This window comes from Mixophyes fleayi, chromosome 2 (assembly GCF_038048845.1).
Source record: "Mixophyes fleayi isolate aMixFle1 chromosome 2, aMixFle1.hap1, whole genome shotgun sequence".
In the NCBI taxonomy this organism is placed as follows: Eukaryota; Metazoa; Chordata; class Amphibia; order Anura; family Limnodynastidae; genus Mixophyes; species Mixophyes fleayi.
The window spans coordinates 110,473,426-110,498,770 of NC_134403.1; the positions used below are offsets into that span (position 1 = coordinate 110,473,426).

The following is a 25,345-nucleotide window of genomic DNA, read 5'->3' on the forward strand; positions in this document are numbered from 1 at the left end:
CTGATTCTGCAGAAACCGCCTGGTCTGATCTTCGGTTAGCTCTTTGTTCCTCTCCAGTTCTACAAGCACCAGATTTTACCCGGAGGTTCTTCCTCCAAACTGATGCTTCTGGTGTTGGCTTAGGTGCAGTCTTGTCACAGGAGAAGAATGGAGTAGAAAACCCTGTCCTGTACCTAAGTCGGAAGTTGGTTTCAAGGGACGAATATATGCGCTCCTCACAAAGTCCGCGTCCCCTTACTTGGAGACGCTAGGGGGAGGGATGTGTAACAAAGGGAGGCATTTTGACAAGAGGCAGAGAAAGTATACAAACAGAATAAAACATTGGCACAGTTATGCACCTAGGTTGAGATTAAACCAGGTAAAAACGTATGTGTAGTTTAAAGTTTGTTAACTTACATGATTTCCTCTCAGCAAACAGACAGGGTGTGTCTGGGCAAACAGAGACACTGATGGGTGTTTTCTTTTAAAGAGAAGGTGGGTGTGTCACCTGTCCATCAAGCTAAGGCTGGGGGAGAAGTAACATGTGTAAAAGCTTGTTTGTGCCATTTGTTAAGGGAGATCAACGCTGGGTAAGCTGGCTGGTCTTGAGAGAGCTGAGCTATGTCTAGCTAGCGTTTAGGGTCTCCAAGTATTGCTGTGAAATCTGTATGGTGTCAAAACATTGACCATCCTGACAATAAAACTACATAAAAAGGAAGAAGTTGTTTGCGTGTGCTTCAGCCGTAGCGGGCTCTTGCCACAGTATGTAAAATTGAAAAAATAGGTGCGGAGTGCTGATTGATGATAACATGTTGAAGCTAACTTGTATTTAGTGTAATGCTGGGACTTGTAGTTCCACAGCAGTAGGCTGGAAGATGTCAGTTAAGTTTTCTTTCTCTGTATGTGAGTTTTGTCTCCGTCTTACTGCGTGTGAGGGAGATCCGTGATAATTCTCGCTGTTTGTTCTCTGTCTTAGTGCTCTGTAAGGGAGATGTGTGATTTAGTTTAAATCACAATGTTTGTCTGTCTTGTCCGTTTTTTACAAGAGACATGTTTCAAGGTTGAAAAAGTTGTACATTCATTGTTTAATTGATAAGCTTTTAAAGAGATACAAAAGAAGTTTTAAAATGTTTGGTCCGATTGCACGGACAAGATTGTAAATAATGTACATTATCACTATTATTACTAGTGTCAGAACAAACCTGGCTGGGATCCAACAAGCCGTGTCTGTATTTAAACAAAGTAATTTTGTTTCTGAAATTGAGAAAAATAGCTTTCTCTTTAATGAAGTTGAGAATTGTGGGAGTGAGCTTACATGCAGACATTAAAATCTGTTTTTATCTGTGTTAAAATGGCGCTGATAAATGTTCTCAGAAATCAGGAGGGTTTGTTATGCCTTTAAAGAAATGTTACGAGATAAAATGTCGTCTGTGAGCGAGACTTAAGTGAATGTATTTTTACTTTGAACACGAAAATCACAGAATATAGAAATATGTGTGAATATTTGGTCACGGGAGATTTTTTTTAGAAAATGTTGAATGATTTACAGACACAATGTGTTGTGTCTAACGAGAGTACTCTGATTTATGAGACAGTGCTGCTTTTAAAATGGTTGAATACTTGGAACAAAGATTCCAGTTTGAATATTTCTAAACCCAGAAATTTAATTAGTGTCATTTAAAAGGGCGGTACTAAGAGATGATGAGAAAGGAGTGGCTTTGAAAACTCGCCCAGGTCTCGTCACTTTGACATTCCCTGTTTGTGAGATTAGGAACTGCCCCTTTGAGGAAATATTTTTTTTCAAATCATGGAACGCATAGCGTCACAGTTAAGCTTTTAGCAGCTGTTCACTGGTTACCTGATAACAGTATACACGCATGTTACAGTTACAGTCATTCCTAGTGAATAAATGTTAATCTCTATGCAAAAGTTTTTTTTATTCACAGGTCTCCAGCTGCAAAGACCCATTAGGCAATCCAGATTGCATTGATCCAACATCCAATGCACCATCTTTACACCACAACAAACATAAGTATAAACTAATGAAGGATTTAAATAACGTAGACTCTGCTGAGTAATGATTACCTTGTTTTGGAAAGAGATATTAGAGTTTATGTGCTATTCGCATAGCAAATGCATGAACCAGATGATTTTTCTGTATGTGCAGAAAGCAAAAGGTTTTTATTTGTATCCTCATTACAGTTTTAAGTCAATCAGTGTTTGTAAAGACATTTACTGCCCTTATTTACTGTGCTATAATTGTCATATACTGTAAATAATTCTTTGTATCGTGGGTATGGTAATGCATTGATGGGAATTCAATATTTTTACAGAAATGAAAAAAGATTTAAGACTTTAAGAGCTATTGTATGTGCTCCTGCATTAGCATTTCTGGATGATAGCAAGGCATTTATACTCTCCTCTGAGCAGAACCAAATGTTTAACCAATTTTAAGCTGAAGTAACTTCAGCGCCAGCACTGTCTTTGCCAGATTATGACAAGCCTTTCACATTATTTTGTTATGAAGTCAATGCACATGTACAAGGGGCACTGACACAAATACATGGTCGCAAGCTAAGGTCACTTGCACACTTCTCTGCTTTAGTGCTTGAAAAGAGTATAGATATTGTGCTAGAACACCCAGTTACCTTAACGGTATCGCACGCTGTGACAGAAACCAAGCACAAACAAAACATTTGTTACCGGCCAGATTTACTAAATATGAAGATATACAGCACAATGGACATTCCCTCCTATTGTGAAATGAGTGACATATAACACTTGCCGAGCGCACTGTGTATTTTCTTCCTCCCTTTCCTTTTTTATCCTTCCCTAAGATATCCAGAATTAAAAAACAAAAAAAAAGGAAGCACAAGAGGCCCCAGAGCCTCTCATGTTCACAGATATAGGTTAAGATCTTCAGACAAGGGGAATCTGAGTAAAATGTATTTTACTAGTTTTGTAAAGGTCCAAGGGAGACCAGAGAGTGGAGTTCATTGATATTAGCAGGAGGAATATAGATTGCACGTTATTTTCCTTTGCTCTACGCTGTAGATGTGTATTAGACTAGAAAGGAAAGCAAGGTTTGGAAGAACCAGACTCATGCCAATAATAATGTAGAGATCATTATACATAATTAGAAAATCCTAATATGAAAGTTTAACCCAACCAAATAAAGAAAAGAGCAACCTATGACTCTAGGGGTTTACACCCAATACAGAAATGTATTTGTGAGTATTGTGGCCCAACACATTATTACATTTACACAAGACAATAGGTTAATATTGGACTACCTGACAGCTTAGTCTGGAGGGTGCTGCCTGACCCTAAATATTTAAATTGAAGCCCAGGGTTGCACCTTTTTAACTAGTGATGCAAATGATCCAGAGAAAATGCTTGATGAACACTTACAAAAATAAGACATGAAATATAATTTTTTTAAGGAGCACACTGGAGATGCTTATCTAGAAGGATAATTTTCATGGCTGTACCTGGCCGATTGGGTCAAGGGTTTAGGAGGATGGTTATCAGGTCTTATACATGTTGTACTTCAAGGACTGTTATTAATTCTTAGTATTATTATATACACTAATAGAACTGATGATGTGGCTTATTGACAGGTGTATTAGAGCTAAGTGTTTTTCTTCCAGAAAAATTAAAGTTACCACATCTGTCTTAACCGCTGTACTGTACACCCCATCTAATGAGTGTAATCCTTGTGGAACTCAGAAACCAAGAACCTTTTCCTTGGATTCCACATGCTCCTTACTGAAGCCTATCCTTATGAAGTAGCACTGCTAACTCCCAGTAACGTTACATTTAAGCAGTGCACAATGTTGAATCCTGCTGCCTTATTGCAGCAAGTTTCAAAAGATGGGAGAAGTACCTGTATATATTGGGGTTACCCTAGGGATTTGGGGGAATTCCATCCCAGCTTGAACAAAAAGGAAAAAAAAATGCAAACAAAATTTTTCTGAACATGATTGTATAGAACTAATGAAACAAGAATCTCTGGTTTTATCTGACATTAAAGATAAAACATTACCAGATGCAGACATCACTCTTTTTGTAGATGGTTCACACTATTACATAGATCCTGTCCCTTATACAGGGTGTGCTGTAACCACACACACAGAAATAGTGATTCAACACTATTCTCCCCGTCATCCGTGCCCTTCCTCTTGGGCTCAAGCGCTTGCTGGTCTTCCCTCCCCCTCTCTCTAGCTGTGCTTTGAGCTTACAGAGTTACTGTGCTTATTGTTTATTGTACCGTGCTGTCCCACCTTGTATTGTACTTGTTTGTCCCTGTACGGCGCTACGGACACTTTGTGGCGCCCTATAAATAAAAATTAATAATTAATAATTCAACAGACTCTACCGAGTCACATCAGCAAAAGAAGCTGAACTAAAGGCCCTGACACTTGCATGCATATATGCAAAAGGATAAAGAGTAAATATTTACACTGATTCAAGTTATGCGTTTGTAATTGCGCATGATTATGGCCATATATGGAAAAGTAGGAACCTTATGGGTTCAGCAAGCAAACCAGTCAATATGATGAACATACCAGGGCACTGTTCACTGCATTCCAGCTGTCCTCCAAACAGTGATGAAGGTGAAGACACACACAGAGATACTACCCCCGAAGGTAAGTGAAATAGACTGTTAGACCAGGCCGCACGAGAAGCCGCCATAGCCCCAGTACCCCAAGGGGAGTCTATTTACATGGTGACCTCCTGATCCCAAGTTTTACCAGAGCACACTCCAACTTATGGAAAGACAAGCAACAGAAAATAAGAAAAAGACTTGGGCAAAACATGGAGCACTAGAAGTGCAAGGAGAGTGGTGTAAAGGTCAGAGTTTATGTCTGCCAAAAGTATTTTATCCCATTATGGCCAATATAGCACACGAGAAAGTGCATCTGGGAAAAGATGCTAAGGTTCTACTCACTAAAAGGTTATGGATAGCAGCAGGGTTCGCCCAAGCAGCACAGTCATTAGTGGCAGGATGCCCAGTCTGTGCACAGAATAACCCTGGTAAGTCTGTCCCAACTGCATGGAAAAGCACACCCCAGACATTGTATCCCTATAAGAGGATACAGATAGACTTTATATAACTTCCCAAATGCTCGGCCTTTGAGAATGTGCTTGTCTGTGTCGACTTCTTTAGTCACTGGCTGGAGACATGGCTGTATAGAAAAGCAAATGCTAAAGCATTAGCCAAGAAAATTGCTAATGAGGTAATCTAATGATATGGGGTACCAGAGGTCATTGTAAGTGACAGAGAGATACACTTTAAGAGGCAAGGATTCCAGAAACTATTAAAAGACATGGGAATCATATCTTCCCTTCACACCCCCTACAGACCCCAAAGTTCAGGATGTATGGAGCGCCTTAATGGTACACTGAAATTGAAAATGCAGAAAATAATGGCTTAAACTGGCCTGCCATGGATCTCATGTTTACCTGCACTCAGTAAAAAAACACTGCTAGGAAAGACACAGGTTTAACACCATATGAGATACTGTTTGGCACAGCAAACAGAACAGGCTGTTATTTTCCATAGCAACTACAGCATGTATATAGTGATTTGTTGAATTATGTTGCCTTATTACAGAAACAACTAACTGAAATACATGGTCAAATGTTCTCCTCCATTCCAGACCCTAATTTTGATACAGGCACCCATAAACTGTATCCTAGGGAATGGGTGGTCGTGAGAAAGCACATCAGGAGAAGTCTTGAACCCAGATACAAAGGTCCTTATCAAGTCCTGTTGATGACTCCCATGGCAATGAAAGTACAGGAAAGAAACACCTGGATTCACGCATCACACTGCAAAGTCTTCAAATCAGGGGAGTCTTGTTCTAATAAATAGAAATGACTGTCTCATGGTATTGATATGTCTTGCCAGAATAACTGTGACTAAAGTAGGGATCAAAGCCTCCCTAACCCAGTGTGAAACAGACAGATAAGTGACAAATTGCCTATGCCACTGTGAGAAACATATAAGAAGGAGTGCTCAACAATTTGCACTCATAGTAGAGTAAACTCTGAAAATGCCTTTGTGTAGATGCATAACCTCACTGGTAAAGTTGTCAGTAATGATTCATGTTTGATATTGGAAATATTGGCATTGTCACTCACCGGACCGTGAGTGCCTCTACGCTGGTGCGTCGTTCTCTAGCCTTCCTGCCGGCGCCTGTCCTGAGCTGCGGCCGTCCGCCATCTTGATGGACTGCGCAAGCGCAGCACCCAAGAACTTATGACCTTTGCTTTTAATCTAATTGGAGTATCAGGCACCTCTCCCTATTTAAGGCACCTGTGCTCATTACCTCGTTGCCTGATCTTGAGTCTCATTCCCTGTGAGTCTCTGACGGTGTCTCCTGTGTCCTGCTAGTGTCTTCAGCTTCCTGCTGATTACCTCATCGGTGGTTTCCATACCCGCTACTAATTCCTGTATCCTGCTCGTGTCCTCAGCTGGCTTCTGGATTACCTGCCCTGCTCATCAGCGGTTCTCATACCCGCTACAGACTCATGTATCCTGCTCGTGTCCTCAGCTGGCTTCTGATTACCTGCTCTGCTCACCTGTGTTTCCCATACCCGCTACAACCGTTCAGCGTCCCTGCTGTGCCTGCATATTCTCGTGGACAAGCTTCTCTACTCATCAGCGGTATGCTTACTTGTTATTGACTATCAACTGTTACCTTGCATAACCGCTTAGGACAAGCCTCTCTACCCTGCAGCGGTATCGATACCCGCTATAGACTATTTGTTGTTACGCTGCATATCTGTTTGGAACAAGCTTCTCTACTCAGCAGTGATATGCATACTTGTGATTGACTATCAGTTATTATCCCGCATATCCGCTCTGTGCAAGCCTCTCTACTCAGCAGCGGTATACATACCGTTATAGACTATTAGCTGTAAACGCTGCATATCTGTTTGGAACAAGTTCGTCTGTGCTCTCAGTGTCTTCATACCGTTATTGACTCTTAGCATGCCTCCACTCATCTTCGTAGAGAAGAAAAGATATCCGCACTAGGTCTATTTCATAACAAAGTCTAATAATAGGCTCTAATTATTATGGCCTATCAATCAGGATGATTGAATTATGGTACAAAACATCCTGAGCGGTGCACCCTATACACCAAAGTTATAATGAAATGTCAAAGAGAGGAAAAGTAGGTGACTGAGGGGCACTCAGAGACGATGTATGAATATGTATATGAAATAAAATAAAAATCAATTTTTAATGATATGCCTTAAAACTTGTGTATTAACATTCCATCCTAAACCCCAAAGCTAGCGAAATATTTAAAAACAAAAAACAAAACAATAATTGTTAAAATTGCAGATCCACTGCAAACTTAGCTCAGTGAATTGATATAGATGAGTTCATATAGAAATTACACTATTAAGGAAGAATTCCCTATTAACAATATTGACCTCTAGGTATCTTAAACGATATATAGGATCAAAAGGATGCCATTGTAGATCAAAATAAACCCCTTGATAAGGGTTATAGTGGTGGCTAACTAATATATCATAGTCAAAATTATTAGGAGATTGAATAACATTTCAGAGTAAGCCCCTATTTGTATAGTTAGTTATTAAATAGTAAAGGGTAACTTGGGAGAAATGCCAGTGAACCTTTAGAAGCAGTCCCCCTAGTGGTCGCTGGTATAGAGAATCTCAGGTTTGTCCTGTATCTACTAACTCTGTATATGAAAACAAGGTGTGTTTGTTGAATAGACTCAGGGAACAGCGTGAGAACCCTGATGATAGTAACGCTAAATATCCTACACTGTTTCTCCCTAAATGCCCTATGTATTCTAAAACCGCTAATTAGTCAATCAAGGGTAGGAGAGAATAGTGAGAGCGTGAGTAGATGATATTACATATTATGAACACTGAGCTAAGAACTTGTGATTGACTATCAGTTATTATCCCGCATATCCGCTCTGTGCAAGCCTCTCTACTCAGCAGCGGTATACATACCATTATAGACTATTAGCTGTAAACGCTGCATATCTGTTTGGAACAAGTTCCTCTGTGCTCTCAGTGTCTTCATACCGTTATTGACTCTTTGCATGCCTCCACTCATCTTCACCTGATCTACTCCTCACTTACTAGCAGTGGTACAACTTGCTGTAGGCAGACCACTGACTTCCCCGCTACCTACCTGCACCTGGACAAGTCTTCTCACCATAGCAGTAGTACAACTTGCTGTACGCAGACCACTGACTTCCCCGCTACCTACCTGCACCTGGACAAGTCTTCTCAGCATAGCAGTGGTACAACTTGCTGTACGCAGACCACTGACTTCCCCGCTATCTACCTGCACCTGGACAAGTCTTCTCACCATAGCAGTGGTACAACTTGCTGCACGCAGACCACTGACTCTTGTCCAACCTGGTCTCCGTGGTTCAAACCTGCCTTTCCACTATAGATGCAAGTCGCTGACTCATCTACCAATATAGTTGCAAGTCGCTGACTCATTTACCAGTATAGCTGCAAGTCACTGACTATCATCAATTCCATTGGCATCCTCTCTCCATCTGCTGTTATATACGTTCCACTATTCACCCTGCTGCCAGAGGACTGCTGTGCAAACTCCGCCTCTCTGGTAAGCATAGTCAACTGGTAAAATCCTGGGCAAAACCCCTAGTGCCCGTGACAGTAAGATCAGGCCATGACAGACCCAGGATCGGAACCAACAGCTAAAGAGATGCTGCAGTACCTGGTTACTCGGATTGAACAACAGGATGTTCGACAGCAACAGTTGTTTCAATGTTGTCAGGCTTTAGCCTCCCGAGGAATCCCTGAGCAAAATGTAGCAGCTACTGTTGATCCTCCAGTACCTCCATCTTCTTCCCCAGTGCCATCCCAGGTGTCTACCGCTTCCACGCTACACCTGCCTACTCCTTCTAAGTATGATGGAGACCCCAAAACCTGTAGGGGTTTTCTTAACCAATGTTCCATTCATTTCGAACTCCAACCTCATAACTTTTCTACTCATCGTTCCAAAGTGGCCTATCTCATCTTTTTGTTTTTTGGACAGGCTCTCACATGGGCCTCCCCTCTGTGGGAAAGAAATGACCCCTTATTGGAAGATAGTGCCATGTTTATTTCTACGTTTCGAAGAATTTTTGACGAACCTGGTCGTGTTATCTCTGCAGCTTCCAGTATTCTCCGACTACACCAAGGATCTCGGGCTGTAGCTCAGTACGTCATACAATTTTGGATTCTTACCTCTGAGCTTCAGTGGAACACTGAGGCGCTGATAGCTGCATTCTGGCAGGGGCTTGCCGACAAGATCAAAGACGCACTGACCTCACAAGAGTTACCCTCCTCCTTGGACGATTTGATTTCTCTATGCCATCGTGTAGACATGAGGTTTCGTGAGAGAGATTCCGAAAGAGTAACTTCCTCCAAAGCGCCTGTTCGCTCAGTATCCCAAGTTCGTCATCTTCCACCTCTAGTAGAACCCATGGAGGTAGGTCGCTCTAAATTAACATCTGAAGAGAGAGAGCGACGAGTGAAGAATAGACTCTGTATCTATTGCGCTGACTCTACTCACATGCTGAACTCATGCCCTAGAAGGTCGGGAAATGCCAGGCCCTAACCAGTTCTGGAGAGGTACGGTTAGGGTCTCTGGAGTCCTCTCCATGTTCTACGGATGCTAAAGTCTGTGCTTTTGATGTTACCGTTTCCTTTGCTACCAAATCATTTATGTCTCAAGCACTTCTAGATTCTGGAGCTGCTGGAAATTTTATCTCTAGTTCCCTAGTGAATCAATGGTCCCTACCAGTGATTCCTTTAAAAGCACCTATAGCTGTTACTGCTATTGATGGATCACGTATAATTAATGGACTCATTACTCAAAGTACGTCTCCATTGACTCTTCAAATTGGAGCCTTACACCAAGAGAAAATTTCTTTACTGGTCCTTCCTGTTACCACCAGTCCCATCGTACTTGGCCTTCCATGGCTTCAACTTCATTCCCCTCAGATTGACTGGAACACTCCTCAAGTCACTTCCTGGGGTCCTGATTGTCGTCATAGATGTCTCTCTCAAGTTGTTCCACTCAAAATACATCAGTCTTCCATTTCACCTTGCCCGCCGGGTCTCCCTCCACAGTATGCTTCCTTCGCGGATGTATTCGATAAGGTTCAGTCTAAACGCCTTCCTCCCCATCGGGCGTGGGATTGTCCGATTGACTTACAACCTGGCAAGAACCCTCCTAGGGGTCGTGTGTATCCACTTTCGCTACCAGAAACTCAAGCAACATCTGAGTATATCAAGGAGAACCTCCAGCGAGGATTTATCCGACCTTCCACCTCTCCCACTGGAGCGGGGTTCTTTTTTGTTAAGAAGAAGGATGGATCATTACGACCCTGTATAGATTATCGTGGACTCAATGCCATTACCATCAACAATCGGTATCCTATTCCACTAATTACCGAACTCTTTGATCGCATTAAGGGAGCCCGGATCTTCACCAAGCTTGATCTTCGAGGCGCTTATAACTTAATCCGGATCAAGTCTGGAGACGAATGGAAGACAGCTTTTAACACCAGGGATGGCCATTATGAATATCTAGTTATGCCCTTCGGGTTGTGTAACGCCCCCGCTGTCTTCCAGGGTTTCGTGAATGAGATCTTCCGGGACTTGTATGTCTGTGTCGTCGTCTACCTGGACGACATATTAATCTTTTTCCAGGATCTGCCCACTCATCATCAACATGTGGCAGAGGTCCTTCCATGACTCCGAAGAAACTCTTTATTCTGCAAATTAGAAAAATGTTCCTTTGAGTTATCCCAGATTCCATTCTTGGGATATATTGTGTCCAGAGTTGGTCTCAAGATGGATCCTGAAAAGGTGAACGCTGTACTACGTTGGCCCCAGCCAACTACTCTCCGAGCAATTCAAAGTTTTTTAGGTTTTGCAAACTATTACAGACGTTTCATTCAAGGTTTTTCATCCATCGCCTCTCCAATAGTGGCTCTGACCCGGAAGGGAGATAACACTAAACAATGGTCCTCCGAGGCCCTTTGTCACGGTTCTTATGAGGAGACTCGGTAGATGTAGCGAAACCAGGAGATTCGAACAGTTTGGCACTACTCCAACAGGGCGCGGAGTCTAACGAGGAGACGGTGTTCACCAGGAACCGCCGCAAAGCGGTATGGGCTTAGCGGCGTCACCTCGCAGGTCGCGGCCCCTACTAGAGTACTGTACGGAAGTCCCTGGGAAGACTACAGGCAGTAGTACTGTAGGAAGGATGATCGATACACTAAGTAATGGTAATGAAGATAATGCAGATCGATGTAACTCTGTAAACCACTGTGTGGTGTAAAGTTCAGGAGAATGAGCGTCCGCTCTGAAGACAACTGTAGGGGAGATGTCCAAAGATAAGCGTCAGCTATGCAGACCACTATGTGGTAAAAGTTCAGGAGAATGAGCGTCAGCTCTGAAGACAAATGAAGTGAAGATGTCCGAAGATGAGCGTCAGCTCTGTAGACCACTATGTGGCGGAGAGTTCCATAGAGTGAGCATCAGCTCTGCAGGCCACTATGTGGCGGAGAGTTCCGTAGAGTGAGCGCCAGCTCTGCAGACCACTATGTGGTAAAAGTTCAGGAGGATGAGCGTCAGCTCTGAAGACAAACGTAGTGAAGATGTCCAAAGATGAGCGTCAGCTCTGCAGACCACTATGGGGTGGAGAGTTCCGTAGAGTGAGCGTCAGCTCTGCAGGCCACTATGTGGTAAAAGTTCAGGAGGATGAGCGTCAGCTCTGAAGACAAACGTAGTGAAGATGTCCGAAGATGAGCGTCAGCTCTGCAGTCCAGAAAGGAGGTAGATAACTGGAAAGTAACAGGAAGCCACTTCAATCACCAGGAGGTAACACAAAGAACAGGCACTGAAGATAGAGAGGAGGTACCTTTTAAACTTACCGCCAGTGAGAAGGACCAATCAGCAGGGAGCATGAGAATTGGAGTCATCGCCGGGTCTGCGCATGCCCGAATCCAAGATTGCGGCGCCCGGCGGGGAGCGGAGCGCCGATGAGAGGTGAGTTTTGTCGGGTGTCAGGTGCGCTGCCTGAACACCCGGCGCGTGATACCCTTCAAGCGTTCCAGTTCCTCAAGGAGTCCTTCTCTTCCGCCCCTGTTCTTCGACAGCCTGACGTGACTCTTCCTTTCTTCCTAGAGGTAGACTCCTCTAATGTTGGCCTAGGGGCCATACTATCCCAAAGATCGGAGCAACAAAAATTCCATCCTTGTGCCTTCTACTCTCGAGGTCTTCTACCTGCGGAGAGAAATTACACTATCGGGGACAAGGAATTGTTGGCCATAAAAGCAGCATTAGAGGAGTGGAGATATCTGCTGGAGGGAGCTCGTCATCCTGTAACTATTTTTACGGATCACGAAAACCTGTCATATTTGCAGTCAGCCCAATGTTTGAATCCTCGTCAAGCAAGATGGTCTCTTTTCTTTTCCCGTTTTGAGCTTATCATAACCTTCAAACCAGCTTCCAAGAATAGAAAAGCAGACGCCTTGTCTCGGGCGTTTGTGGCGTCCTCAGACGTTGAAGATGGTCCTGACCATCCTATATTAGATCCCAAATGTGTGACTCTGGCCACTTCTTCCACCAAGGTGCTACCATTTTGGAGAACCCTCGTGCCTCCATCTCTACGGAGGAAAATATTGTCCTAGTATCATTCCTCACGATTTTCTGGACATTCAGGTGAATGCAAGACCTTAGAAGTCCTTTCTCAAAGCTACTGGTGGCCCTCTATGAGGAGAGATGTCAAAGAATTTGTGGCCGCGTGTGAGGTGTGTTCCCAGTTTAAAACTCCCCGCAGAACACCGGTGGGATTACATCAACCACTACCCATTCCTTCCAAACTGTCACTCACCGGACCGTGAGTGCCTCTTCCCGGACATTTAGGAACCGTGGCCGTCCGCCATCCTGAGGGTCTGCGCATGCGCAGCCCTTTTCTATACTTCAGTGTATACTCCTTTAACTTAATTGGCAGATCAGGCAACCTCCCTATATTAAGCACCTGTGGTCACCACCACGTTGCCTGATCTTGGAGTCTCATTCCTCATGAGTCTCTGAAGGTGTTCCTGTATTACTCGTGTATTCAGCGCTGCTGATTCCTGTGGTTTCCAAACCACTTCTACTACTGTGGTTCCATACCACTTCTACCATCAACTGTATCATCATGACTGTTTGCTGATTCCTATCCGCTGCCTCCGTGCACTACAGTCTTCTACACCACTTCAACGTTATTTTATATCAATGTGACTGTTTGCTCATTGCTATCCGCTGCCTCCGTGCACTCCAGCTTTTACCTCACTCACCTGCTTCTCATCAAGTCTGTTTGCTGATTTCTATCCGCTGCCTCCGTGCACTACAGTCTCCTGCTTGCAACTCGCCTGTGTTCAACATCGTGACTGCCAGCTGACTACTATCCGCTGCCTCTGTGCACTACAGTCTCCTGCTTGCAACTCGCCTGTGTTCAACATCGTGACTGCCAGCTGACTACTATCCGCTGCCTCTGTGCACTACAGTCTCCTGCTTGCAACTCGCCTATGTTCAACATAGTGACTGCCAGCTGACTACTATCCGCTGCCTCTGTGCACTACAGTCTCCTGCTTGCAACTCGCCTGTGTTCAACATCGTGACTGCCAGCTGACTACTATCCGCTGCCTCTGTGCACTACAGTCTCCTGCTTGCAACTCGCCTATGTTCAACATCGTGACTGCCAGCTGACTACTATCCGCTGCCTCTGTGCACTACAGTCTCCTGCTTGCAACTCGCCTGTGTTCAACATCGTGACTGCCAGCTGATTACTATCCGCTGCCTCCGTGCACTACACTCTCATCTCATCTTTGCTGTGACTTCCTCGAGACTGCCGCTTTTCATTACCATCTGCTACACTTCGTGATCTACAGCTCCTGCCCTGCGCTGCACTCCTGTTTCCCATCGCTGTTGGTTCCTGTGGTTGCTACTGGTTACCTCCGTGTGCCGCTGAGTCCTGCCGCTGTGGTCAGCGCTATCGTCCATCTCCTGCTGATCCACTCTCCACGCCTTCACGTGTTCCACTGGTCTCTACCCTCCTGTCAGCATTGGATTTGTATCTCTTCTACTACCCTCTGCTGGATCATCTCCATTCTCCTGGGTTTCCTATGAGTCCAGTTCCACGTGTTGCTGACTCCTGTGGATTCGTGTCCCTGTCGGTCTACTCACCTGTGCGCTGCACCTGCTAGACCGCTGCTTCTCCTATCCAGGGACTTCCTATCCAGTCGGCCTCCAGCCGCTCAGGTACCGCTGCAATCCCATCTGACTGCTACTGCTGAACCACGGTATGCATACTTCTCATTGACTGTGCTGTGTATTGCATATCTTGCTGGACTGTGTTTGGTTCTCTCTGGAGTCTGCTATCCGCTGAGTCTATTGCCATCATTGACTGTGTTATCATTGTGCTGGACTACTTCAAGAGACTTTCTAGATTGCAGACCTGATCAGTCATTTACATATATATATATCTATATTGTGCATATTACTGTGGATCGTGTATAAGGTGCCTGTGTATATCCTGTGTTGCAGTCTTCCCCCGTGCACCTCCTCACATATATATTCAGTGGTACAACTTGCTGATGTCAGACCACTGATCCCTGTTTCCGGTATCACCTGTTCCATTATCCTCTCACATAGCAGTGGTACAACTTGCTACCGCAGACCACTGACTACCTGGATACCTCCACTTGGATTCCATTCCTTCACTCAGACAGCGGTACAACTTGCTACCCGCAGACCGCTGACTCTCATCACCTCCTTGTTTCTGTTGGACATTCCTCCTCACTATAGCAGTGGTACAACTTGCTATCGCAGACCACTGACTACCTGCACGTGTCCTTGTCCATACAGTTCCTTGTGTATCATTACTTCATTATTACCAGTGTTGCTAGTCATAGACTTTCCTGAGCATCTCATCGGCCATCATTTCATGTTCCGTGATCACCCAGCTACCAGAGTACCCTATTACCATCTACATTGCTCTGGTAAGCCTACCATCTGGTGATTCCTGGGTAAAGACTCCTAGTGCCCGTGACAGTAAGATCAGGCCATGACAGACCCAGATGTGGAACCTACCGCCAAAGAGATGCTGCAACATCTGGTTAGCCGTGTGGAGCAACAGGATGCCCGCCAACAGCTGTTACTTCAGTGTTATCAGTCATTAACCTCCCAAGGAACATCTGGACAGACTGTGACAGCTACTACTGAAGCTCCTGTGCTTTCCTCCGTTTCCCCATTGCCATCCCAGGTGTCTATAGCTTCCACGCTTCACCTGCCTACTCCGTCAAAGTACGATGGAGACCCCAAAACTTGTAGGGGTTTCCTTAACCAATGTTCAGTCCATTTTGAGCTCCAACCTCAAAATTTTTCTACCCATCGTTCCAGAGTGGCCTATCTTATCTCTTTGTTTTCAGGACAAGCCCTGGCTTGGGCCTCCCCTCTGTGGGAGAGGAACGATCCAATATTACAAGATAGTGCCAAATTCATTTCTACATTCCGAAGTGTGTTCGATGAACCAGGTCGTGTGACCTCCGCTGCTTCCAGCATCCTCCGTCTGCGACAAGGATCTCATACTGTAGGCCAGTACGTCATTCAATTTAGGATCTTAGCCTCTGAACTTCAGTGGAACACTGAAGCCCTAGTTGCCGCCTTCTGGCAGGGGCTTTCCGATAAAATTAAAGATGCACTGACTACCCAAGAGCTTCCTTCGTCACTTGAAGATTTGATCTCTCTATGCCATCGTGTTGATATGAGATTTCGTGAAAGAGAGGCTGAGAAAACGACTTCTGCTAAAGCACCTTTTCGCTCTAACCCTCAATTTCGTCCAGTGTCACCCGCTGTGATTCCCATGGAGATTGGACGTTCCAAGTTATCTTCTGAGGAGAGGAAACGAAGAGTCAAGAATAGACTCTGTATCTATTGTGCTGATTCCACTCATGTCCTCAGCTCCTGCCCTAAGAGATCGGGAAATGCCAGGCCCTAACTAGTTCTGGAGAGGTGAAGTTAGGGTCCCTGGAGTCCTCTCCATCGTCTATGAAATCTAAAGTCTGCGCTTTTGATGTGACTATTTCCTTTGCTACCAAGACCTTTGAGTCACAGGCATTGATTGATTCCGGAGCAGCAGGAAATTTTATTTCCAAATCGTTAGTTAATCAATGGTCTCTACCAATGATTACCTTAAAAACTCCCATTACTGTGACGGCTATCGATGGATCACGTCTCATCAACGGTCTCATCACCCAGAGTACGTCTCCAGTAACCCTTCAGATTGGTGCTCTGCATCATGAAGAGATATCGTTTTTAATTCTTCCTGTTACGACAAGTCCGATTGTCCTAGGCCTTCCATGGCTTCAGTGTCACTCTCCCCAGATTGACTGGCGCACCCCTCAAGTCACGTCTTGGGGGCCTGAATGTCACCATCATTGCCTTTCCCAAGTCATCCCTCTCAAGGTACAGCAAGCTTCCATCTCAGCTATTTCACCGGGACTCCCTCCTCAATATGCTTCATTTACCGATGTTTTTGATAAAGCTCAGTCTGAACGTCTTCCTCCTCATCGTTCTTGGGATTGTCCGATTGATCTTCTTCCTGGCAAGACTCCTCCCAGGGGCCGGGTCTATCCACTCTCGTTACCTGAAACTCAAGCTACATCTGAATATATACGGGAGAACCTCCAGCGTGGGTTCATTCGACCTTCCACCTCGCCCGCTGGAGCTGGGTTCTTCTTTGTCAAAAAGAAGGATGGATCATTACGCCCTTGTATAGATTTTCGTGGACTCAATGCCATTACTATCAAGAATCGGTATCCCATTCCGTTGATCACTGAGCTATTTGACCGCATCAAGGGAGCCCGTATTTTTACTAAGTTGGATCTTCGTGGTGCCTACAATTTAATCAGAATCCGTTCCGGTGACGAATGGAAGACGGCGTTTAACACCAGAGACGGGCATTACGAATATCTGGTAATGCCTTTCGGGCTATGTAATGCCCCCGCTGTTTTTCAGGGCTTCATCAATGAAATTTTTCGGGACTTATTATATGTATGTGTCGTCGTCTACCTGGACGACATATTGATTTTTTCACAGGACCTGCCTTCTCACCACCAACATGTGGCAGAAGTCCTCTCCAGGCTACGGAAAAATTCATTGTTCTGTAAATTAGAAAAATGTTCATTCGAATTACCCCAGATTCCATTCTTGGGGTATATTGTTTCCGGAGTTGGTCTGAAGATGGATCCTGACAAAGTAAATGCTGTACTACATTGGCCCCAGCCAACTACTCTTCGTGCCATCCAGCGTTTTTTAGGTTTTGCCAATTACTATAGACGCTTCATTCAAGACTTTTCTTCCATTGCATCTCCTATTGTGGCCCTGACTCGAAAAGGGGCTAATCCTAAGCAATGGTCTACTGAGGCTATTCAAGCCTTTCAAACATTAAAAGAGTCCTTCTCTTCGGCTCCAATCCTTCGTCAGCCTGATGTGACACTCCCCTTTTTTCTAGAAGTAGATGCCTCTAATGTGGGCTTAGGAGCTATTCTCTCCCAACGCTCGGAACAGCAAAAATTCCACCCTTGTGCCTTCTATTCTCGGGGTCTCCTACCCGCAGAGAAGAATTATACCATCGGAGACAAGGAATTACTGGCTATCAAAGCCGCATTAGAGGAATGGAGATACTTGTTGGAGGGAGCTCGCCATCCGGTGACGATCTTCACGGATCATAAGAACTTGTCATATCTCCAGTCTGCCCAATGCTTGAACCCTCGTCAAGCAAGATGGTCTCTTTTCTTTTCCCGTTTTGAATTAATAATTACCTTCAAACCAGCTGCCAAGAACAAAAAAGCTGATGCCTTATCTAGAGCCTTTGTTACGTCCTCTGATATAGAAGAGGTTTCCAACCATACCATTCTAGACCCCAAATGTATCTCACTGGCTGCTTCATCCACCAAAACGCTACCATTTGGGAAGACCCTCGTGCCTCCTACTTTAAGGAGGAAAATCCTTTCGTGGTTCCATGCCTCTCGTTTTTCTGGACACGCCGGTGAACACAAGACTTTTGAGATCCTCTCTCGAAGTTACTGGTGGCCTTCAATGAGGAGAGACGTCAAAGAGTTCATTGCTTCCTGTGAATTATGTTCGCAATTCAAATCCTCCCGCAGAACCCCAGCAGGGTTGCTGCGACCACTACCCATTCCGTCCAAACCATGGACCCATATTAGTATGGATTTCGTTACTGACTTACCACCTAGTAAGAACCATAACACTATTTGGGTGGTAGTGGACAGATTTTCGAAGATGGCTCATTTCATCCCTCTGTCTGGTTTGCCTTCCTCGTCTATCCTGGCTGAACATTTCATTAAAGAGATCTTCCGTATCCATGGATGTCCATCTGAGATTGTGTCTGATAGAGGAGTACAATTCGTGTCCAGATTCTGGCGAGCCCTTTGTAAAACCTTGGGCATACGATTAGCACTCTCATCTTCTTACCATCCACAATCCAATGGACAAACCGAACGTGTCAATCAAGATCTTGAGACTTTTATAAGGATATTTTCATCAGCCAATCAAGACAACTGGGTAGAGTTACTCCCTTGGGCTGAGTTCGCCCATAACAACATGTACCATGAGTCATCATCCAAAACTCCATTCTTTGTGGTCTACGGTCACCATCCGTCTTTTCCGGAATTTCCTGCCCTCCCGCCCACCCAAGTTCCTGCGGTGGAAACGGTTTGTCAGACCTTTAAAAATATCTGGTCTCAGGTCAGAACCTGTTTAAAGAAGACATCTGTCAAATATAAATCTTTCGCTGATAAGAAGAGGCGGGCTATTCCACCACTAAAAATTGGAGATCGTGTCTGGTTATCCACAAAAAATATTCGTTTGAAGGTTCCATCCATGAAATTCGCCCCTCGTTTTATTGGTCCATATAGGATCATTCAAGTTATCAATCCAGTATGTGTGAAACTCCTTCTTCCTAAGAGTCTTCGGATTTTTAATGCCTTCCATGTATCTTTGCTCAAACCTCTTATTATCAACCGTTTTTCAACTCCTCCCTCAGCTCCGCAGCCAGTTCAAGTTCATCAGGAGGAGGATTTTGAGATTACCGAGGTACTAGATGCAAAAATTTCGCGAGGAGTCCTCCACTTCCTCGTTCATTGGAAGGGCTTTGGTCCTGAGGAGCGCTCTTGGATCAAAGCTGAAGATCTTAATGCTCCTGCCCTTTTGAAGAAGTTTTACTCCAAAAATCCGGACAAGCCCGGTTCCAGGCGTTCTGTGCCCACCTTTAAAAGGGGGGGTACTGTCACTCACCGGACCGTGAGTGCCTCTTCCCGGACATTTAGGAACCGTGGCCGTCCGCCATCCTGAGGGTCTGCGCATGCGCAGCCCTTTTCTATACTTCAGTGTATACTCCTTTAACTTAATTGGCAGATCAGGCAACCTCCCTATATTAAGCACCTGTGGTCACCACCACGTTGCCTGATCTTGGAGTCTCATTCCTCATGAGTCTCTGAAGGTGTTCCTGTATTACTCGTGTATTCAGCGCTGCTGATTCCTGTGGTTTCCAAACCACTTCTACTACTGTGGTTCCATACCACTTCTACCATCAACTGTATCATCATGACTGTTTGCTGATTCCTATCCGCTGCCTCCGTGCACTACAGTCTTCTACACCACTTCAACGTTATTTTATATCAATGTGACTGTTTGCTCATTGCTATCCGCTGCCTCCGTGCACTCCAGCTTTTACCTCACTCACCTGCTTCTCATCAAGTCTGTTTGCTGATTTCTATCCGCTGCCTCCGTGCACTACAGTCTCCTGCTTGCAACTCGCCTGTGTTCAACATCGTGACTGCCAGCTGACTACTATCCGCTGCCTCTGTGCACTACAGTCTCCTGCTTGCAACTCGCCTGTGTTCAACATCGTGACTGCCAGCTGACTACTATCCGCTGCCTCTGTGCACTACAGTCTCCTGCTTGCAACTCGCCTATGTTCAACATCGTGACTGCCAGCTGACTACTATCCGCTGCCTCTGTGCACTACAGTCTCCTGCTTGCAACTCGCCTGTGTTCAACATCGTGACTGCCAGCTGATTACTATCCGCTGCCTCCGTGCACTACACTCTCATCTCATCTTTGCTGTGACTTCCTCGAGACTGCCGCTTTTCATTACCATCTGCTACACTTCGTGATCTACAGCTCCTGCCCTGCGCTGCACTCCTGTTTCCCATCGCTGTTGGTTCCTGTGGTTGCTACTGGTTACCTCCGTGTGCCGCTGAGTCCTGCCGCTGTGGTCAGCGCTATCGTCCATCTCCTGCTGATCCACTCTCCACGCCTTCACGTGTTCCACTGGTCTCTACCCTCCTGTCAGCATTGGATTTGTATCTCTTCTACTACCCTCTGCTGGATCATCTCCATTCTCCTGGGTTTCCTATGAGTCCAGTTCCACGTGTTGCTGACTCCTGTGGATTCGTGTCCCTGTCGGTCTACTCACCTGTGCGCTGCACCTGCTAGACCGCTGCTTCTCCTATCCAGGGACTTCCTATCCAGTCGGCCTCCAGCCGCTCAGGTACCGCTGCAATCCCATCTGACTGCTACTGCTGAACCACGGTATGCATACTTCTCATTGACTGTGCTGTGTATTGCATATCTTGCTGGACTGTGTTTGGTTCTCTCTGGAGTCTGCTATCCGCTGAGTCTATTGCCATCATTGACTGTGTTATCATTGTGCTGGACTACTTCAAGAGACTTTCTAGATTGCAGACCTGATCAGTCATTTACATATATATATATATCTATATTGTGCATATTACTGTGGATCGTGTATAAGGTGCCTGTGTATATCCTGTGTTGCAGTCTTCCCCCGTGCACCTCCTCACATATATATTCAGTGGTACAACTTGCTGATGTCAGACCACTGATCCCTGTTTCCGGTATCACCTGTTCCATTATCCTCTCACATAGCAGTGGTACAACTTGCTACCGCAGACCACTGACTACCTGGATACCTCCACTTGGATTCCATTCCTTCACTCAGACAGCGGTACAACTTGCTACCCGCAGACCGCTGACTCTCATCACCTCCTTGTTTCTGTTGGACATTCCTCCTCACTATAGCAGTGGTACAACTTGCTATCGCAGACCACTGACTACCTTCACGTGTCCTTGTCCATACAGTTCCTTGTGTATCATTACTTCATTATTACCAGTGTTGCTAGTCATAGACTTTCCTGAGCATCTCATCGGCCATCATTTCATGTTCCGTGATCACCCAGCTACCAGAGTACCCTATTACCATCTACATTGCTCTGGTAAGCCTACCATCTGGTGATTCCTGGGTAAAGACTCCTAGTGCCCGTGACACAAACCTTGGACCCATATTAGTATGGACTTTGTCACCGATCTTCCTCCGAGTAAAAAGTGCAATACCATCTGGGTAGTGGTGGATCGATTTTCGAAAATGGCACATTTCGTTCCTTTGACCGGTTTACCTTCCTCATCTACTCTGGCTGACCATTTTATCAAGGAGATCTTCCGAATTCATGGATGTCGATCTGAGATTGTTTCGGATAGAGGAGTTCAATTTGTTTCCAGATTCTGGCGACCCCTTTGCAAGACCTTGGGTATTCGATTATCACTTTCATCCTCCTACCATCCTCAATCAAATGGACAGACCGAGAGAGTCAACCAAGATCTTGAGACTTTCATAAGGATGTTCTCCTCAGCCAACCAAGACAACTGGGTAGATTTACTTCCATGGGCTGAATTCGCCCATAACAACATATATCACGAGTCATCTTCAAAAAGTCCATTTTTGTGGTATACGGTCACCATCCGTCTTTCCCAGAATTTCCTGCCCTCCCTCCCACCCAAGTTATTGCAGTGGAGAGTGTTTGTCAGAGTTTCAAAAATATCTGGTCTCAGGTTAAATCCTGCCTAAAGAAGACATCTGCCAGATACAAGTGTTTTGCGGATAAAAAGAGGCGAGCTATTCCACCACTTAAGATTGGAGACCGCGTAAGGCTTTCTACCAAAATATTCGCTTGAAGGTTCCGTCTATGAAGTTCGCTCCCCATTTCATTGGTCCATATAGGATCACTCAAGTGATAAATCAGGTGTGCTTCAAACTACTATTACCTAAGAACCTTCGTATCTCCAACGCCTTCCATGTGTCATTACTCAAGCCTCTTATCATCAACCGTTTCTCTGTTCCTTCTTCAGCACCTCGGCCAGTACAAGTTCATCAAGAGGAGGAGTTTGAAATTACTCATATTTTAGATGCTAAAATTTTGCGAGGAGTTCTTCGCTTCCTTGTGCATTGGAAGGGCTTTGGTCCAGAGGAGCGTTCTTGGATCCGCGCAGATGATCTTAACGCTCCAGCTCTTCTAAAAAAATTCTACTCCAAGTATCCGGGCAAACCCAGCTCCAAGTGTTCTGTGCCCAACTTTAAAAGGGGGGATACTGTCACTCACCGGACTGTGAGTGCCTCTGCACTGGTGCGTGGTTCTCTAGCCTTCCTGCCAGCGCCTGTCCTGAGCCGTGGCCGTCCGCCATCTTGATGGACTGCGCATGCGCAGCACCCAAGAACTTATGACCTTTGCTTTTAATCTAATTGGAGGATCAGGCACCTCTCCCTATTTAAGGCACCTGTGCTCATTACCTCGTTACCTGATCTTGAGTCTCATTCCCTGTGAGTCTCTGAAGATGTCTCCTGTGTCCTGCTAGTGTCTTCAGCTTCCTGCTGATTACCTGTGCTACTCATCGATGGTTTCCATACCCGCTACTGATTCCTGTATCCTGCTCGTGTCCTCAGCTGGCTTCTGGATTACCTGCCCTGCTCATCAGCGGTTCTCATACCCACTACAGACTCCTGTATCCTGCTCGTGTCCTCAGCTGGCTTCTGATTACCTGCTCTGCTCACCTGTGGTTCCCATACCCACTACAACCGTTCAGCATCCCTGCTGTGCCTGCATATTCTCGTGGACAAGCTTCTCTACTCATCAGCGGTATGCTTACTTGTTATTAACTATCAACTGTTACCTTGTATATCCGCTTAGGACAAGCCTCTCTACCCTGCAGCGGTATCGATACCCGCTATAGACTATTTGTTGTTACGCTGCATATCTGTTTGGAACAAGCTTCTCTACTCAGCAGTGATATGCATACTTGTGATTGACTATCAGTTATTATCCCGCATATCCGCTCTGTGCAAGCCTCTCTACTCAGCAGCGGTATACATACCGTTATAGACTATTAGCTGTAAACGCTGCATATCTGTTTGGAACAAGTTCCTCTGTGCTCTCAGTGTTTTCATACCGTTATTGACTCTTTGCATGCCTCCACTCATCCGCACCTGATCTACTCCTCACTTACTAGCAGTGGTACAACTTGCTGTACGCAGACCACTGACTTCCCCGCTACCTACCTGTACCTGGACAAGTCTTCTCACCATAGCAGTGGTACAACTTGCTGTACGCTGACCACTGACTTCCCCGCTATCTACCTGCACCTGGACAAGTCTTCTCACCATAGCAGTGGTACAACTTGCTGTACGCAGACCACTGACTTCCCCACTACCTACCTGCAGCTGGACAAGTCTTCTCACCATAGCAGTGGTACAACTTGCTGCACGCAGACCACTGACTCTCCTGTTTCCTTCCTTCACCTGCCCACGTCCAACCTGGTCTCCGTGGTTCAAACCTGACTTACCACTATAGATGCAAGTCGCTGACTCATCTACCAATATAGCTGCAAGTCGCTGACTCATTTACCAGTATAGCTGCAAGTCACTGACTATCATCAATTCCATTGGCATCCTCTCTCCATCTGCTGTTATATATGTTCCACTATTCACCCTGCTGCCAGAGGACCGCTGTGCAAACTCCGCCTCTCTGGTAAGCATAGTCAACTGGTGAAATCCTGGGCAAAACCCCTAGTGCCCGTGACAGGCATTAGTAGCAAATGGTTTTGCAATCCTGTTGATCGTATATGTTATAATAAAACTAAATATATTTCTGATTAAGAAGTTACTGACACTTGATTGTTGTCTCTCCAAAAAGGGAACCACTGAAAATCCCGAACCTCTGATGATCACAGAAATTACTGCTGAAACCTGACCTGACTATGAGCGTCATGAATTATTTGGACTAGCAAAGCCAAAGAACTGCACAGTTTGCAACAAGAAACTACTAAAGACTGAACAGAGGACATGCAAGGCCTGCAGAACTACTATAGACTCATTAAGTACCTACTAAGAAACCATCTTTTAAAGAAACCATCTTTTCTAGAAATGGACGTTTGCCAAATTGCATCTCCTCATAAATCAAGATAGGACAGGGAGGATCACAGGCTTATCAATAGTGGGGGACGAGTTGACAGTTTCCTAAGGGGACCAACTCTATGCATGTGGCCTTCTACATGTGTATACGTACCTGCTTATTAAGAATGTGGTTCTATAGATAGGATTAGGTAGGTAGGAGGAGAAAGGGCCGAAAATTGAATAAAAGATGGGAAATGTTAAATATGATTTTTTGTTAAGGCCTCATAAGGCCTTTGTTCAGCCATTTTATTGTAACTTGCATAGAAATATTATTTGCTAGAAGAGATTATTCATTTTTCTGCTGATGTGAGCCTGTGCCCTTGAGGTTGAGCTGATACAAAACACCAAAATAAATGTATCAAGGTATGAAACAATGAACATTTTGATATCCAGCTCGTAGTATGGCAGCTGTGCCCTTGGTGTTGCACATAGCATACCTCCAACTCCCCTTGAGATAAGAAACAATAGGCTCATCTGTCCTTAGAAGGGGGAGACTAATAAACGCTTCAAGAATACGTGAGAAAGGTAATCAGTAGTGCCTCTCATAAACTAATGGTATAGAATTGTATGCATATGACGTAGGATTCATTTATTTAGTAGGCTATAAAAACTTGTATCTTTGTATCAATAAACTAGAGAATATTCCTTGTATACAGAACTTGGTCTGTGTCAATTCTCTCCAGCTGATTGAAGCGCTTCCAGATATACTTGACACCACAGGCAGACTTGGGTCAGAATTTTAGATCTAACAGTGTAAAATATTCATAGGAATACAGTTAAACAGTTATTCTCAATTTATGTGACCAATATAAAAAACTGTACATTTTGGTCTGGTCATAAAGGTACAAAAATTATTCTATCAATCTTTATATATCTGCCTATAAGTAACTATGTTTGTATTTCCAATTATTGTTATCCCAATTCTCCATATATTTATTGTTGCATTTTGTAATTATTTCACTTAAAATAAAT

General features: G+C 44.8%; 1 long non-coding RNA gene across 1 annotated transcript in view; it reads left to right on the plus strand.

Annotated features, from left to right (window-relative positions):
* LOC142141379 (uncharacterized) overlaps window positions 1–25,125 on the plus strand; it is a 36,060-nt gene extending 10,935 nt beyond the window's left edge. Inside the window, exons 2-3 of the long non-coding RNA XR_012688657.1 lie at window positions 24,114–24,698; window positions 24,971–25,125. This is a non-coding gene — a long non-coding RNA (uncharacterized LOC142141379). The remainder of the gene's footprint in view (window positions 1–24,113; window positions 24,699–24,970) is intronic.
* Window positions 25,126–25,345: the final 220 nt, after the last annotated feature.